The sequence below is a fragment of the Capricornis sumatraensis genome, chromosome 3, assembly GCF_032405125.1.
Source record: "Capricornis sumatraensis isolate serow.1 chromosome 3, serow.2, whole genome shotgun sequence".
In the NCBI taxonomy this organism is placed as follows: domain Eukaryota; kingdom Metazoa; phylum Chordata; class Mammalia; order Artiodactyla; family Bovidae; genus Capricornis; species Capricornis sumatraensis.
This window is the reverse complement of record NC_091071.1, coordinates 57488511-57502279: the sequence shown is the minus strand read 5'-3', so window position 1 is coordinate 57502279 and position 13769 is coordinate 57488511. Positions and strand designations below refer to the sequence as shown.

Sequence of the window (13769 nt, the reverse complement as noted above, 5' to 3'; positions counted from 1 at the left end):
TGTTATGAATCTCTGTCCATAGCTTCAAGCAGTCTGTCTATCAGTGTATGAGCAGGATTAAAATAGTTATCCCAGCTTCCTCAAACACCTGAGGGAAATGTACTTAGAGGTAATCAAAGGCTAAAGAACATTCCAGTGTACAGTGAATTGAGTATGAAATATTGCATAAAATACCTATTTGTTTTAGTTCTGAAAAATTGGAAATCTTGCCTTGCTCACCTCTTTTCCCACTGGTTGGATTAAAAAAAATTCATTTGATGGAATTTTTCTATGGAGAATATAATGAGAAAAAAAGGAATAGTAATAACCCTATGAAAACCCTCAATCTGACTCTTTAAACATGAAACTGAGCATATACTAACATGAACTGTGTGTTTTCCATTTGGACCCAACTGAAATACAACCCTCTTTTTTATAGGCAGAAGAGAATCTTTGAATTATGATATTTATTAAAATTAGAGCTGGGACAGCCATCTGTTCTACTGGGGAGTTTTCATTAATTCAGGTTATTGATTTCAGCACCATTTTGCTTTTGTTGTTTTAATCTCCATTAAGTGAGGCTATAAATGTAACAGGGGACAACAATTGGAAACATGAAGAGAAACAACATTTTCCAAACAAGGAGAAATGATGAGAAAATGCACAGGATAAAATGGACAGTGCTGTGTGGTTGGAGAACCAGGTCCATGGTGAGCTTTGGCTGTTGGGAAGAGAGAAGGAAGTGTGAAGATCGTTGAGACAGAAGGCACGGATATGTCTGAAATTTTGATGAGTTAGACAAGTAAATTAAATCTGTGGTGGTGTGGGCAGGCAGCACAGATGCAAAATTGTAGCCCTTGAAAAAAAGGAAATAGAACGTAAGGTTTTTGCTGCATGTGTGATTAAATCTCATGGGTCTATGGAGAGGAAAATTGAGATGCCAGAGAAACAAATGATGCTGTAAAAACTGAAGTGCACTGACTGAGGCAGAGGGTGGAGATCCCTGAGGGAGATAAGGTTACTTTAATGATTTCTACTTGGAGTTAGCCAACTAAGAGGATAAGCTGCCACTTCCCACCAGTGAAGAATGTAACTCTCAACCTGTACTTATAACCACATGTAATCAGTATCCTAGTCAATACTATTTGCTGATTCCTTAGTGGAAAATAAAATCAAGCAATCCAGTAAATTCTTCCCACTATATAATTCTACTGTATTTCGATATTGCTGGGCACCGCAATAAGATTTATGCTTTTGTTGACTGATTTTCTTATATTCTTTCTATCCCTGGATTTCAGTCTCTTCTTTTCTGTAGTACGTGTACCTATTTTATTTGAAACTTTATTTGAAAAGAGTTTCTAGTAATTGAGTGGTGTGTGTATATGTGTGTGTTTATATGTATATATATGTATAAGTATTAAAAACAATTATACAGTACTTGAGAAGTCATAATTGCAACAGATAATGAAGCATTATTTTTAAATATTAAATTAAAATGTGAAAATTAAGATAATTTTAATAGTAAAATCTATTTATTAACATTATTAAACATCTATAATAAACTAATTATTATTTTATGATCTTTGAGAAAATGTTTAGTCTTTCCTATACTATATATTTTATTGTTTATTTAGACAAAGAATGGAATGAGGAAATTAGTATCATTTTTATACTTCCCAAAGCCACTATCATTATTTTTCGTGTATGTGTCCAGGAAATCACAGTGAATCTATTGGTTTAGAGGCTTTAAAAATTAGCTTCAACATGTACCATCATAAGATTTTAGAAGTATACACGGTGATTTGATTTATGTATACATTGTGAAAGGATTCCCCCTGTCTAATTAACTTACACACCCATTACCTTACATACTTATATTATGTTTTTTTTTTGTGTGTGTATATGTGAGAAGAGTTAAGTTCTACTTTCTTAGCAAATTTCAATTATACAATACAGTGAGCTGTTAACAATAGTCACCACGATTTATATTAGATCCTGAGACCTTATTCACCATGCAACTGAAAGTCTGTACCCTTTTACCAATCTCTCCTCCCTATTTCTCCCACCCTGTAGCCCCTGGAAACCACTTTTCTATTCTTTGTTTCTGTGAGTCTGACTTTTTAAAAAAATTCCACACATAAATGATACATGTAGTATATTTGTCTTCTGTTTTATGGCTCACTTAGCATAATGCCCTCAAGTTCTATCTATGTTGTCACAAATTTCCTTTTTCCCTCATGGCTGAATAATGTTCAATTGTGTGTTTGTCTACACACACAGACACGTGTGCACACCACATCTCCCTTATCTATTTATCTGTAAAAGGGCCCTTAGTTTGTTTCTGCATCTTGGCTGCAATGAACAGTGCTACAGTATACAAGGGAGTGCAGCTGGTTCTGGGCAAACTGTTGTATGACAACAGTTGCTAAATGATATTTTTTCAGTAAATTCCCTGTCTCTCCAACTGTCTACCAGCTGCCCAAACCCTGCCTCCCCGTGCCTCTCCTTGCCTCTGATATGCTACTCGAGTGGTCCATGATGTGGGTGGGTTAGCTGTGGGAAATGTGTTAGGAAGGAAATACCATGCTGTCTTCCATGTTTCTGTGGAACGGACCTCAGTCAGCAGCAGCACATACCCATTTCTGTCATTCCAGGGCAGCGCAGGGGACAGAAAAGACAGCTTCAATTGCATGGAGTGTTCAGTCCAAAAGAATGAGATCCAATCAAAACATGGCAGATAGTTTTCAGAGTATACGGAGGAAAAATTTTTCATGAGAATCTGTTGAAAAATATTAAATATTTAAAATCAAGTTGGAGCCATTGCTGGCAAAAGCTGAGAAAGTCTGCAAGTAGTACTAATAATTTTGTTTCACGTACCTGAATATCTTCATCCCTATGAATCATGTAGAAGAACACAAGAATATGGAACACACCAGATGAGAAATCCAGAGCAAACTAAAACAGGAATCGTAGCTTTGCAGAGAGGCAGTATTGTAGACTATGAGGTGTATCTGAGGCGTGATTAAGCTAATTGAAAACTTTTCCCCAAATAGGAATAGTTACCTTAACCACTTGAAGAGTTTCAGAATTTCCTCAGGAGGAGAATTAGACATTTTTATCAGAATCCAATATATTATGTACACTCTAAAATAAATATATATTGTAGAAAGCTCCTTATTGTTCTCATGTGAGTTCAGTAATTTATAACTTTAGTTGTTGTTGCTTTTATAAAGATATGAGTTAGAGGAGCACTTTGGGTATTCTAATGATTAAAATGTGTAGTTACAAGTATACCACCTGATTTTTCAGTGAAGTTTCTGACGTCCAGAATAAAAAAAAAAGGTAAACAATATCATTTACCAAAAATGGTTTGAATATGACATGCTGAAATTCATTTATCTGACCTTTTCACAAATCACCTTCCAGTTTCAGTCATTTTAGTGTTGAAAGTGGGGATTTAGATGGGGTAGTTCCCCTTTAAGATTGTGAACCATCTGATTAATGGTTGACCTTGTCTAGTTTTATGTAGAATAGTGGAGCTACCAAAAAAAAAAAGATGGCCATTCATTTGGTTGTTAATTAAGTAGATTATTGTTTATTGAGTATCTCCTATGTTCCAGGGACTGTGCTAGACACTTAAATTAGTGGTTCAAACACTTATGGTCCCTGCCCGTATGGCATTTGTTCTAGAGCAGTGCTATCCAACAGAAATTTTTGTAATGATGGGAAGGTTCTTTTTCTGCTATCTAGCTCTATAACCACAGGTGAATTTTGGGTTGAAACATGACTAGTGTAAATGATGAATAGTATTTAAAATTTTATTTAATTTTGATTAATTAAAAAATTTAAATTTGAAGAGTCACATGTGGCAGGCAAGTGGCTACCTCTTTGGACAATACAGCTCTAGAATGTGAGGCAGTTTTATGGCCCCAGGTATCTTGTTTGTCCCTAATCTTAGATTAATATTTATAAAGGGGTCTACTTCCAGTAAAATTGTCTTCATTGGTGGGTCCTTATACATACTCTAATTTTGCTTATGCTAGAGTTCTTTCTTTTGTATCTTGCCTCTGAATCCAGTCTTGTGGAGGAAGTATCACATAAAATGAATTCAAAAGTTACTGTAAACACAGTGTATGTTGTCTATTTTTTTTTGCTAAAATATACAGTTGGACTAATATTATTTGACAGGTTACTATTATTAACATAGGTTAAGTGTGTGACCTCAAGGACTATACAGTCCATGGAATTCTCCAGGCCAGAATACTGGAGTGGGTAGCCTTTCCCTTCTCCAGGGGATCTTCCCACCCAAGAACTGAACCCAGGTCTCCTGCACTGCAGGCAGATTCTTTAGCAACTGACCTATTAGGGAAGCAGCATAGGTTAAGTCAATTTTTAAAAATGGCTTTGAATCACTGTTTTCTTTGTACATTTTTTTTTAAATAAAATGCTCACTAATGGGAAATTCCAAAAAGGGAGAACATTCCAAAAAGGGCTATTAAACATATGGAGTGTTTGTATTTTCCAAAAAAAAAAAAAAGAATTAATGAAAATAAGATTCTGTTATGCTCTAGTGCTACAGCTTTGCAACATAATGTATCACAGGCTGGTTACAAGTCAGTCTTTTAGCAGGATTATACATGATCAAAGCTTTTGGATTCAGAGTTATTTGGCTTAAGCAATTTGAAAATAATGCCACTGCTTAAGCTATCCTATCTTTTCTCTATTCATATGATGATGATGGTTTGCTTAAGTGGGGCTGTCCATCTCTGATTATATCTAATTAATTATGCATATATTCATTTAATATCTAAACATCTCAGAAGTTTACCATAGGCTTAAGTTATTAGCAGGATTAACCATTTTACCTTACAAACATTAATATTTAAAGATCTGGCTCTTTTCTCTGAGAATTCTTTTGCAATGCACTAAGCATAGGAGAGATGATATAGAATTTCCATTTAATTTTTCTCAAATGAAATATAGTCTTATCAGACTCATCAATGTGTTTTCAAATCTTAAAGAACAGAGATGTATTTAAATTCTTTCAACATAGTGGCCTTTAATGTATGACATTGATATTCATTATTGTCAATATTTATTAATTAAAGTGATAAGAATAATGCTATGGTTGGTTATCAGAGAAGACAGGGAATGTTACACACATCTGTTAGTTATCTCAATCTAATGCCCTTTCCATTGCTTTTTTGTCATACCTGTAAGACATCAGGTGACATTCAGAGAGTTGGATTTTGATCTCCAGTAGGATGTTAACACCTTGGCAGAAATATGTACATCTGATCCTTTTCTGAATGTGTCAGCCAAGTAGCATCCTTTGGAACAGATTAGTCTGGACATCCCCACCCCTACCCTCAAATATTATGGGATGAAGTAAGAAAGGAGAAAAGTTCTGAGAGTAGGAGGAATCAGAAACATTTTCTTAGTTCAAATTTTACCTACCTAGTCTTGATTTAGAAAAGAGTATGATATGAATAAGAGACTGTCAACTAAGCTTAATATTATTTTCTTCAAGAATTAGTTACTTGAGTGACTTAGTATTCACAATTAAACTGGAATTTTAACTTCACAAATTTTTTACATTTCCTGTGTGTGTATATATATATATATATATATATATATATACACACATATATATATGAAAATCTATGACACAACTTAAAAAATTGTTACTTTGCCTCAGTAAGCACATGCATACATGTAAATATGTAAATGAAAAATTATGCATATGTATCAACTAAATAAAATGTGCTTCAATGTATAATTATATATTAATATACATTTGCTTTCATGATATTTAATTATTGAGATTAAAGAGAAATTTGATAGATTTTCCCAGAATATAAACTCCTTTTGATGTCTCAGGTACTTAGAGAAAAATAAATTAGCTAATTAGTAGAATTCTGAGGTAATATTTAAATTTTTCCTTGTTTATGTGATTTTATTTATTTTAAACCACACTATGCTTATTTAGTTTATGAACATATAATAGTATTAAAATTATTAAATTACTATGCAGCCTTTATTCATTTCTATTTTTTATACTTAGAAGGTTTTGGTTTAGTTGGATTTGTTTTTTAAAGCAAAAATTTTATGCACTTATTTCCAACTCCTAGCAAAACAAATCCTTCCAGTGACTCAGATCATAGAGCATAGTATAAAAAGTTATAAGAACTCATTTAGATATATATCAAGTCATCATGTTCCATTTTAAGTTTTTTCAAGTACACCTCAATAAAACTGAAAAAATAAGTAGATGGTACTATTCCAATGTAAGACAGGATTTTAAATTATTGTTACCCAATTTCTTTGAGTATATTTTAAACAGATTGTGTATTTTAAACATTATTTTGTGCCTTCAGGGGAAAGAACTAATTTAGGATAAAAGGCACTGCAGTGGGGGAAGCAGACATCTGGGAACAGAAAGACTCGGGGTCGTGTCCTAGCTCCCCCATCATAATATCCCTGTGAATTTAGGAGTTCATTTAAAAATCCCCAAGCTCCAGTTCCATCATGTAAATGGGAGACAAAATGCCTTCCATGTCTTCTGCATTGACAAAGATTACATATGAAAATGCATTGAAAGTAGAAAGTGTTAGCAATTGTCAAGAAATGCTATAACTCAGAGAGTATGTTCATTCTTTGAAACAGTTATTTTAAGGCCAAATATTTTGTACATAATGAGAAAAGATACCAATTTCTCAACTTAAGTAACAGACTGGTCTTTTGAGAGCTGCCATGGGCTTAGGATGCCCTTGAATGGAAGCATCAAGTTCTGTTTATGGCTGCACAGTCTCATGACTGTAACCTTTCTATGGTCTAATAGTAGCAATAACAACAACAAATAGAATCATAGCACTAGCTATGAGATATATGTGCACAGCTCATTAAATGGAATGCTATGTTATTATTTCATGACACATGATCTTGTTTTACTCAGTAGTAAAATAAAGAATAGATTCACACCTGGAGGATACCAGGGACGGGGGAGCCTGGTGGACTGATGTCTATGGGGTTGCACAGAGTTGGACACGACTGAAGTGACTTAGCACAACACAATGAATTTCAGAGCATATTTCCATCAACTTAAAACTTCTCTCCTGCTAGTCTGTAGTCAATCCCCATCACCCTCTACAACGTTGTGTGGGTACATGTGTGTCCAGTCGTGTCCAGTTCTTTTTGACCCCATTAGCTGTAGATTTAGGTAACCAACAATCTGCATTCTATCTCTATAGGTTTGCCTTAAGTAGAAATTTCAAATGAATGGAGTCATGCAATATATAGTCTTTTTTTTTTTTTTTTTTGCATCTGGCTTCTCTCAATTGGTACAGTGTTTTTGAGATTTATTCTTGTTGGAGAAGGCAGTGGCACCTCACTCCAGTACTCTTGTCTGGAAAATCCCATGGACGGAGGAGCTTGGTAGGCTGCAGTCCATGGGGTCGCTGAGAGTCGGACAAGACTCAGTGACTTCACTTTCACTTTTCCCTTTCATGCATTGGAGAAGGAAATGGCAACCCGCTCCAGTGTTCTTGCCTGGAGAATCCCAGGGACGGGGGAGCCTGGTGGGCTGCCGTCTATGGGGTTGCACAGTCAGACACGACTGAAGCGACTCAGCAGCAGCAGCAGCAGCAGCAGCAGCAGCAGCAGGGATATACCATATTTTGCTTATCCATTTACCAGTTACTCTGCTAAATTTCCCACTTGGGCTCTCTTTTTGAATAATGTTGTTATGAACATTTGTGTGTGAAAGTATGTATGTGAGGGTATGTACATATATTAACTTATTTTCGTGGACCTAAGTTATTTCCCTTGGGTAAATACTTAGGAGTAGAATTGCTGTGTTGCATGGCAGGTATATGTTTAATCTTTTAAGAAATTGCTAAATTGGCTTTCCAAGTTGATTATCATTTAGAATTCATAACAGAAAACTATGAAGGTTCATAGCTTTGTATCCTTATCCATACTAATGTCATCAGTCTTCAGAATTATGGTCACTCCAATGAGAATGTGGTGATATCTCATTAAAGTTTTAATTTGCATTTCCCTAATGACTAATAATGTTAAACATCTTTTCAGGTGATTATTAGATATTTGTACATCCTCTTTGGTGAATATTTACTCAGATTTTTGCCAATTTTTAAACTGGAAGTTTTCTTATTATTGATTTGTAAAAGTTCCCTGTGTATTCTGGAACTTACAAGTCCTTTATCAGATTATGATGATATAAGATTTGCAAATATTAATAATTTCTCCTAGATTGTGACTTGTCTTTTTATTTTCAGTTCTTCTTTGCTCTTCTTTTGAAGAACAAAAATTTAAAAATATTTGTTTTGGGAATTAACAATAAGCATTTATTTTTTGCTCATGCAAGTATCGGGTAGTTGGGTGGGTTTTATGGATAAAGGCTAAATTCAGTTGTGTTTCAAAGGTATGAGTTAGGTCTACATATCCCTTCTCCTTCTTGGACAAGAAGCTATCCAAACTGTTCTTTTCATAGTGAAAGGCAGGAGTTCAAGGGGGGCAAAATTAATTACATAAGCACATTTCAAATCTTTGCATCATATCCACTAACACCCCATTCCCCTACACAAGTCACATTGAAGAAACCCAAAGTCAAGGGGCAGGAAAAAGTCTTTTGTCTCCCAGAAGTCCATTGCGAAGAAATGAAAGAATAGAGACCAGTGATCCAATTTGCCACAAGCAGCATATGAGTTTTATAGTACTAAACAAGATATATATTTTTGAAATATACAGTGCAAATAAAGACCTATCCCTTGAAAGCATTATGTCCACCAGGAAGCCACAATCAGTACAACTTATGCAATCCTTCAAGGTTATTTTTTTTAGTGCTATGAGTGTTAGTTAGTATACCAAACAATTCAATATAAATTATCATGATGGTATAACTTAGCCCATATTTTTTCAAAATGTTTAATTTTGATGAAGTCCAATTTATCAGTTTTTAAAATGGATTCTGTTCTGTTGTATTAAGAAGTCTTTGCCTAACCTAACATTCCAAACATTTTCTCTTATGCTGTCTTGTAGAACTCTTACAGATTTAAATTTAGCTGATGACCCATTTTCAGTTAATTTTTACGTATGGTATGAGGTTGAGGGAAGCTTTTAATATTAGTGTTTTTTTAGGGCTCAAATAGCTAAGCATTGTCCTTCAATATTTGTTGTAAAGACTATTCTTTCCCCAATGACTTGCATGGCAGTTATGTCAAAAATTAATTGATCATAAATGTAGGAGTTTATCTGTGCTCCATTGGTTTATGTGCTTACACTTATGTCAGGGCCGCACTATCTTGCTTACTATAACTTCACAGTAAGTGTTGAGGTCAGAAAATGTAAACCTAATTTGCTTATTCTTTTTCAAAGTTGTTTTGGCTATTCCAGGCCCTTTACATTTCTATATCAGTTTTAAGTTTGGATTGTCAAGTTTTACAAAATTAGTGGCTGGAATTTTGACTTTTATGTTGAATCTGATGTGTTGAATTTGAGATAAATTGCCTTGTCAACAATCCAAGAATGTGATTTGTCTCTCTCTTTACTTGTATAAAGTACTTGGATAAAGATATCTCTTTACCTGGATATCAATAACCTCAAATATGCAGATGACACCACACCTATGGCAGGAAGTGAAGAAGAACTAAAGAGTTTCTCAATGAAGGTGAAAGAAGAGAGTGAAAAAGCTGGCTTAAAACTCAACATTCAAAAAACTAAGATCATGGCATCTGGTCCCATCACTTCATGGCAAATAGATGGGGAAACAATGGAAACAGTGACGGACTTTAGTTTCTGGGCTGCAAAACCACTGCTGATGGTGACTGCAGCCATGAAATTAAAAGATGCTTGCTCCTTGGAAGAAAAGCTATGACCAACCTAGACAGCATATTAAAAGGCAGAGACATTACTTTGCGGACAAAGGTCCATCTAGTCAAAGCTATGGTTTTTCCAGTGGTCATATATGGATATGAGAGTTTGACTATAAAGAAAGCTGAGCACCAAAGAATTGATGCTTTTGAACTGTGGTGTTGGAGAAGATTCTTGAGAGTCCCTTTGGACTGCAAGGAGATCCAACCAGTCCATTCTAAAGGAAATCAGTCCTGAATATTCATTGGAAGGACTGATGCTGAAGCTGGAACTCCAATACTTTGGCCACCTGATGTGAAGAACTGACTCTTTGGAAAAGACCCTGCTGCTGGGCAAGATTGAGGGCAGGAGGAGAGGGGGATGACAGAGGATGAGATGGTTTGATGGCATGATGGACTCTATGGCCATGAGTTTGAGCAAGCTGCAGAAGTTGGTGATGGACAGGGAGGCCTGGCCATGCTGCAGTCCACGGGGTTGCAGAGTCGGACATCACTGAGTGACTGAGCTGAATTTACTTGGATATTTAATTTATCTCTGCAGTGCTTTTTAGTTTTTGGTTACAAGTCTTGTCCTTCTTTTGTTAAATGTATTCCTAAATATTTAAATCTGTTTGATAGTATTGAGAATGGAATTGTCCCTTAATTTCATTTTTGTTTCCAGTAATAGAAACAAAATTAACATTTTAATCTTGTATTCTATGAACTTACTAAATTTTCTAGTATTTCTAGTAGCTTTTCCTTCCTGTAAATTCCATAGGATATCTGCATAGACAATCAGCTCATTTGTGAATATGTCCAGTTTTACTTCTTCCCTTGCAATCTGATGTTTTTTAAACTTATTTTTCTTTTACTGCACTGACTAGAAACTCCAATACAATATTGAATAGAAATGGTAAAAGTTGACATCATTGTCTTGTCCCTGATTTTGGGGAAGAAAACATTTAGTCTTTCATCATTAAGTATATGTTAGCTGTTAGTTTTTTGTAGATTTTTTTTTTGAGGATTAGAAAGTTCCCCTCTAATCTTTGTTGTTTGAGAGATCTTTTGTTTTTAAATCATGTATTGTGATTTTTGTCCTTTATTCTACTGATATGGCATATTGCATTGTTCGATTTTTGGATGTTTAAATCAGTCTTGCATTCCTAGAATACATCTCATTTGGTTATGGCATAGAATCCTTTTGTATATCAATATGTGTATGTTTGCTTAAAGACTTTTGAATCCACATTCAATATACAAAGGATATTAGTTTGCATCTTTCTTTGCTACTTTTTGGGGGGATTCTGCTTAGTATCTTTGTCTCAAAGTCTACCCTTTCAAAAAAAATAATCATTCCACATTATGCCAATATTGTTTGTGTGTTTCCTTTTTGGTTTTATAAAAAATCATGGCCCTGACTCACACTATCCTCTGCACTATCATAGAGGCCTCAAGTGTCCAGCAGACTCCAACAAAATTGTCTTATCTGGTACAAAGTTGCACTAGGATTGTGCAAAGGACTTGAGAAAACAGCCATGCCCATCATTAAACTGCTGTCCTGGAGTGCCTGACTGTCATACGCTCCTAGCTAGACAAAGACCTGGGATTATTTGGGTTTAGAGTGCCAGGTGTAATTCTGTGCCGGGAAGCTGCTCAGTTTGGAGAACTCTTAGTCATGTAACTAGGAATGCTATGTGACTAACTGCAACACTCCAGGAGGAGAGTTGAGATAATCAATTTATAAATTTATGCAACCCACTCCAGTACTCTTGCCTGGGAAATCCCGTGGATGGAGGAGCCTGGTAGGCTGCGGTCCATAGTGTTGCAGAGAGTCAGACACAACTGAAGTGACTTAGCAGCATTACCAAAAAATCCAGTCAGAGCAGATATATTTTGGTGGAAGAATTCTTTAGATGAGTATATGGAAACCACAAAAAAAGATTCATTAAAAAAATATTTTTATGGGTATTAAATTCCCTTCGTGTGATGAGGAGTTCTAGCTGAGGTCAAAGGGCCTCTGGTGTCCTTGAAGAAGGAGGGACTGAATTACAGTTCTGCTGGTAACCCTTTTCTTCCCATCCTCTTTCTGTATTCTTTTGTTTTAGCTGTGTGTTTTCTAAGTTATACAGTTGGCACTTGCTCTTTGTAAACTAAGCTGAAAGCCATTAAAAAAAATATACAGAGGTCTTTAAGACATTTATATTTGCTGCTATTAACAGATGTACTTAACTTTATCTCTATGATTTTGTTGCATGGTTTCTGTTCTTTTATACGTTCTGGAAATTTCTCCTTTTTTAAAAAAATTTATAAGGTCTCCTTTATTATACTTTTAATACTATTATACTTTGATCTTATTTTTATTTTTTCCAGAGATTCCTATTAAGGTTATGTAAGACGTATTTTAACTTTAAAAATAAAATAAGAACATTAGGAATAAAACTATATTTTATCACTTTCTCTTTTATAAAAAAACGTTTTTAACCTAACCCACCTCAGAATGAGGACTGTTGAAAAAAGATGAATATAATTGTAGTTGAAGGGAACAAGGAAATCTTTGTAGAAGAAGAGGCGTGTAAGTTTGGCCCTGAACAAGTGGTAGAATACAAATAAGTGGAGCGAAAGAGGTATGTAACTCTTAAAATCAACTATGTAGTTACTCATTCCATAGATTATTTTAGGAGAATGGTTCACTATTCCCCAGTGGCTCACAGGTAAATAATCCACGTGCAGTGCAGGAGACTCGAGTTTGATCCCTGAGTCAGGAAGCTCCATTGGAGAAGGAACTGGCAACCCCTTGCAGTATTCTTTTCTGGGAAATCCATGGACAGAGGAACCTGGCAGGCTACAGTCTGTGGTGTCACAAAGAGTCAGATGCAACTTAGCAACTAAACAACAATGACAACCTGCAACCTAGCGGCAGTTGTAGTTACTCTTACTATAGCTTATTTTGGGAGAATGGTTTACTGTTGGCTATTTTCCCATATAACCTTTGATTCAAAACCTGAATATAATGCTCAGAACAAAAATCCATTCCAGCAGCAGCTGAAATGTAAGCTTTTGGTAACTGGCGAAGGTGGGTCTTTCTGAAACAGAGGTCTGGGGGCAGCTGAAGTGGGCCTCTGGGAAGCTCCACTCCCCACCCTGGCTCTACAGTGCACATAGTGAATTGCAGCATCTAGAAAAGGTGTAACATACAGGACATATCCCAGTTTTGAATGGAGACCGTTTTGCTTCAGCCAAAAATATCATCTATTAAATATCTTCTCTGTAATCTACATTTTTATGATTCAATAAAAATATGAATCTGCTTGTGAAAGTACTGACTACTTTTATCCTACCCAAAATGAATCTGCCTTCTATACAGCAAGGCTTAATAAATGACTGTTGAACTGAGTGAATGCATGGATAAACAGAGTTGTCAGATATGGTCCTGAAGAGGTGAAATGTTTAATTTAGTATGTATATTCACTTTCCATTTTATTAATAAGAAACTACAGACTGGAGCTGCAAGATAACCTTTACTAATGACAGTGACATTGCATACACAAACAACTGAAACCTCTAACCAGGCTTGTAAAGTGTTTTTATTTTACAACCAAATTTGATTTGTCCTGCCAAATTTGCATTGCTCTGCTCATTATTATCAAAAGCAGGCTTTGTCTTTTTAAAGAAAAAAAAATTTTTTTTTACTCATTTCCATTTAGATCATGGACAAAATTGTAACTTGTTCAGCCAAAGATTTTTTTCTTTGAAAAGTAACTGATGGTAGTGGTAATCCTGTTAGTAAATGAGAGTTTTGAAGCCTATAAATATGGGGACCAGACTCTGGGTCTTATTAATTTAGTAAGGCCTTGACAGGCTGCTTGGGAAATATCTTGGAATTTTCTTTTGAAATTTTTGCATTTACTGTGGGCCTCTTGC

The 13769-nt window shown here is 35.2% G+C and overlaps 1 pseudogene; it reads left to right on the top strand.

Annotated features, from left to right (window-relative positions):
* The first annotated feature begins 2950 nt into the window (after nucleotides 1–2950).
* On the top strand, nucleotides 2951–3081 carry LOC138077349 (U4 spliceosomal RNA; annotated as a pseudogene).
* Nucleotides 3082–13769: the final 10688 nt, after the last annotated feature.